We start from the raw sequence: 5,108 nt of genomic DNA, 5'->3' as shown, positions 1-5,108 counted from the left end.
TTTCACTGACTTCAGACACACCATAACTGAACATTAGATCCAATTATGCATGGTAAATAGTCATCATGTGTTTTGTAGGAATTGAACTCAGGACTTCTGTAAGAGCAGTGATCTTAACCACTGAGTCATAGCATGTTATAAAATTACAGGAAACACAAACACACAGAATATGAGCCCTGACACCTTTAATCCCATCGCTCCAGAAGCATTCAAGAGGATCTCTGATCTAGAGAGCAGACTGGTTTACACCGTGAGCTTCAGGATAACCAGAGCTACATAGAGAGACCCTGTCTCAAAGTAAATAAATAAATCAATGAATAGATGAGTAACTTAAATGAAAATTTAATTTTAAAAGCTTTAACTTAAAATTAGTATATATGTTCTAACCCTATCTCAAACAAATGAAAACCCACAGGGCATAGTGAAACAGACCACCAATGAACACTCTATACAATGACCATGAAGGGATTGGACCTTATGGAGTAGGGACAACCCGGTCTTCATTTCTGTAGGAAAAGATTTCAGTCTCAGTCTTTCCAGGGAAAAACTGGATCCAGAGTAACACAGATCCCTTTTTCTAGTGGGTTTTCATGTGTCTCTTCAAAGTCCCTTGCTGTCGGAAATTCTTGTCACACTTCTTACAGTTGTAGGGTTTCAAGTCCAGATGGATGCGGAAATGCACAGTGAGGTTGCCCTTGTAGCCGAAGCTTTCCCCACAAATCTTACACACATAAGGCCTCTCATTTGTATGAACCCGTTTGTGGTCCTGGAGGGTGGAACCATGGGCAAACTTCTTTCCACAGACTGCACAGGTGTAAGGCTTCTCCCCAGTGTGGACACACTGGTGGACTCTCAGATCTGAGGACTGGACAAAGGCCTTGTTGCACAAATTGCACTTGAAGAAGGGGCTTATTCCTGTGTGTGATCTATGGTGGAGGTCAAACTGAGACCTGTAAAGAAACCTATTCTTGCATTCAGTATACTGAAACCGAGCCTGGCCAGCAAGAATGTTAACATGTTCTATAGGCTGCAGGCTCTGGAATACCAGCCTCTAGTTCATCTTCTGTATTGCCAATATAGGAGGCCACTCCTTGGGAAGTGGGTAAGTTGAAACCACGAAGACTCTGAATATCTCTATTCAAGTCTAAATCTCTTCCCAGAACATGGGTCAATGATGTCACAGCATCCTCAACACTGTCTTCTTGGGGCAGCATGGCACCCTTTACTCTTGAGAGAATTAGCAGGACCCAGTGTGGGATGAGTGTCCTGACAAACAAAGGCAGATGTCTCCACCTCTTCCCAGTCAGGAACTGAGTCAGTCCCCAGGCTCTGCTCAGGTCTCAGGTAGGCTGACTGTCTCCTCTCAGGAATTAATCCCAATAAAATGTCCTCTTCCTGGCTGGTGGATGGCTCTTCCGTTTCTGCAGTTCTGGGCTATGCTGCTTCAGGCTGGCCTGGCCTCTGTTGAGAAACTCCGTCATCCTATTTGATAGGTGCTCTTGGGGAAAATGCATAGGATCCCATTTCTCCTTTGGAACTTCATCCTTCCCAACACTGGGATCCCGAAGGAGGTATTCCTGTCCTTGGTAGTAGATTATGGACCACTTGTGGGATCTTCCTTCCCTCAGCATCTCTTCCAGGTCTTTGCAGCTCTTCACTCCGCTCTCCTTCACTAAGGGCTGCAACTCTAGTGGCATCCAGATTAGGAACTGCTCCAACACTAGCTGATCCAGGATCTTCTTGCTGTTCAGGTAGGGCCTGAGCCACTGATGGCATAAGTCAGAGATCCTCCTCAGGTCCTGGATTGGGACAGACTCTTCCAGTGGTTTGTAACCTCGGAACTTCATGTGCCAAAAATCGGAATTGTAGTTTTCCTTTTCTCCATGTTTTACCTGTGATGTTAGTGATAGTGGCTGCCCTGATCTGACAAGGCTGTCTGATGGCACATTCATAGCCATATCTGTGGTGAATATTCCCCTTGGTCTAGGAAAAGTTTGAAGTGACTCCTGTGTAAACCAGCCTACCCATTTTGCCTCAGAGATAGGCTTGATTTTGATTCAGACACCTCGATTGTCCTGTCTTCGAGTATGCAGTTGCCTGTCTTCCCAGATCTCTCTGCACAGTGTTGGTTCTCTGCAAAAATCTCTTTCTTATATTCTTGAGACTTACCTTTCAACAACAGAAGTTTTAACTCTTCTTTTGCACTACTTATCAAATTTCTATTATTTTTGCAATTGAGCCGAGTAAATTCAGGGCCGTGAACTTGCTCGTCAAATGCTATATCACGCAGCATACACTTTAATTCTGAAGCAGTCTAATGGTCTGCATTAGGGTTTTGTTGCTTGGGATTTAGTATATACATGGAAAATTCGATTGGCAAGTAGGAAAGATGGCTCATCAGTTAAAAGCACTTACTGGTCTTCAAGAGGACCTGGATTTGATTCCCAGCAGCCATATGCAGTAGCTCACAGCCATTGATCACTCCAGTTCCAGTGGAGCTGATTCCCTCTTCTGAACTTTGTGGTACTATATGTGCCACAGGAATATATGTAGGCAAAACTTACATATACATAAAATAACAAAACAACTTCAAAAATTGCCTAAGCTTTGGTCATGAAGAATTTCCATGTTTATTTTCAAAGTATTTTTTAATTTTATGTCTTACATTAAAGTACTCTCGAATAATAGTTTTGCCTATTATTCAGATAAACAACATTAAAAGGACTTTTTGATATTATAATCACAAAATTTTTCCTTTCCCTTTCCCTCTTCTATAGACTCCACCAATCTCAGCTTCATGTCCATGGCCTCTTTTTCCACTAATTGTTATTTCATATGAATATGAATATATAGAGATAAGTATAAGCATAAGCATAAATATAAATATATTGCTCACTCCATATTAATTGTTTGTGTGATTTTAGGGCTGACTGGCACTGCACAACAAATCGTGGTTTGCTCTTCCATGGAGAAATACATCTCTCCTGCTTTACTCAATTGCCTGTTCTTCCTTGTGTACAGTTGAGCATCCTAGGTTTGTCCCTATCCAAAGGCATGCACCTTAGTGTACTCCTCATTCAGTTTCTGTTTGGACACTTGTGTTGAGGAGATATGGGTGTAGCTTCTGATATTATTAGGAGATATAATCTCAGAGCAAATTTCTTGACCCTCTGGCTCTTATTTTTTTTGCCCCATCTTCTGCAATGTTCCATGAACCTTAGATGTGGGAGTATGTTATATTTGTATCTGTTGGGACTTGGCTCCAGGAACTACTTATACTCACAGATTGTTGTTTTCTGTACTGGTATCTTTTTGACTTCCCTTTCCATTACCAATCCCTAGTGTTATGTTTATCTAGTTGCTCTAGTATACTGATGCTGCCATGGATTGTAAATTGTCTTACAGTCTTATAAAATTATATATAAGACCCTTTGCAGGACTAGTTATTGAGAAGGATATTTGAAATACATTCTTATAGTCAAAAGATTCTTTGGTACTTCTCTTCCTGATGCTCTGAGGCAGTATAAATAGCCCATTGTGTAGTCTATAGGTTATCACAGAGTGACTAGTCTCTTCTAATTTGTTTACCACAGTTTCTATTATTTTCAAGTGGCTTTATGGCATATGTATAAGTAACATATTTTTGTATTGCAGGATATTTGATCACACTGTGAACCCCAAGATTTTATTATTTACTGAAAAAAAAAAACTTTTCTTAGTTGTGCTGCTGCTCGTCCTTAGCAAACACCTTTAATCCCTCTGTTTAGAATGCTGACACACCTTTAGTACACACCTTTAATCCCAAACAAAGAAAGTAAAATTAGTTTGTAGAAGGAAGTACCCATGTTTGAAAGTGTTGTCTAATTAAGGAGCAAAGTGGCAAATTACAGAGAAAAGTGACAGAATTGGATATACTTAACTCTCACAAGAGAAAGGAAATAGATGCTACTTGAGGGGCAGCGGGGAGGGAGGAGAGAGAGAGAGAAGAAAAGAGAGAGAGAGAGACAGAGAGAGAGACAGAGAGAGAGAGAGACAGACAGAGACAGAGACAGAGACAGAGACAGAGAGAGAGAGATGGTTCTGGGAGAATTTTACAGAGATGGGTTGAAGAAAGAACAAGCTAGACAAAGGTGAAGACAGAATGAACCAGAGAATAAGAAGGATCCAGGTTAGAACATTTATATGGCCAAGCAGAGCAATCCGGGAGAGACAGAGTGAATTAGGCCTGATTAAATCAGTCAGATGGAGAGGCATTTGACCCAGAACAACTGAATGGAACTAGCCAGTTAGAGTTCAGAAATAACAAAAAAGGGTGAGCTTATTCTGCACTAAGACTCAGAGGCTGAAAACATTCTAGGCCTACATAAAATTGTATGGAGGCTAGAAGCTTCCAGGACTAGGCTAAGGTTAGCAGTAAGACAGTATCTACATTAGACAGTTAAGCCTCTGAGATGACAATTCCAACAGGAGAATAAATGTTACTTTTACATTTATGAAAAATTTCATGTCATGGAATAAGATCTCTAAGCCACTACTAAGATTTTAGAAAAGGTTGTAGCCTCTAGTATTCTTGTTTCTTCTGGGGTGGAACTTCTAGCTTATGAGAGAATACGAGATGAATAAAGAAATACCAAACACATCCACTGTATTCATGTAGCATTTAGCTTCTTCAACAAGTAAATGTTGACAGTGTGAGCTTCACAGATGACAAAGTTACCCTTCACTGAGATCTAGAAGTGAGAGATTATTGTATTCTTGAGTACATTCAACTTCAGAGGAGAGTTGGAAACAGAATGAGTTGTAGTTGAAATGTCATAGACCCTTACCATTATAACCAAGGTTTAGTATATTTTGCTCACTAAATAATTCTTCATTTCCTCTATGCTCACGAGTCAAGTTTATTGACATGTAGAATACACTGATATAGCTAAATATGGGTATATAAAGATATACATATCCATCTGTGATGCTTAAGTTTTGATCCTGAACTTGATTGAAGATGAATCACTAGGTCCACCTATGAGAATGTTTCCAAAGAACATTAGATCATGATGGCACTGACATCATGAATGGATGAATTCCCAGATGTAATCATAATATGATGTCAT

General features: G+C 40.2%; 1 pseudogene; it reads right to left on the bottom strand.

Annotated features, from left to right (window-relative positions):
• Positions 1-475: 475 nt before the first annotated feature.
• Positions 476-1,958, bottom strand: LOC114625114 (annotated as a pseudogene).
• Positions 1,959-5,108: the final 3,150 nt, after the last annotated feature.

This window comes from Grammomys surdaster, unplaced genomic scaffold (assembly GCF_004785775.1).
Source record: "Grammomys surdaster isolate TR1022 unplaced genomic scaffold, NIH_TR_1.0 61, whole genome shotgun sequence".
Taxonomy (NCBI): domain Eukaryota; kingdom Metazoa; phylum Chordata; class Mammalia; order Rodentia; family Muridae; genus Grammomys; species Grammomys surdaster.
The sequence above is the reverse complement of the archived record's forward strand: the minus strand, read 5'-3'. Positions and strand labels throughout refer to the sequence as shown.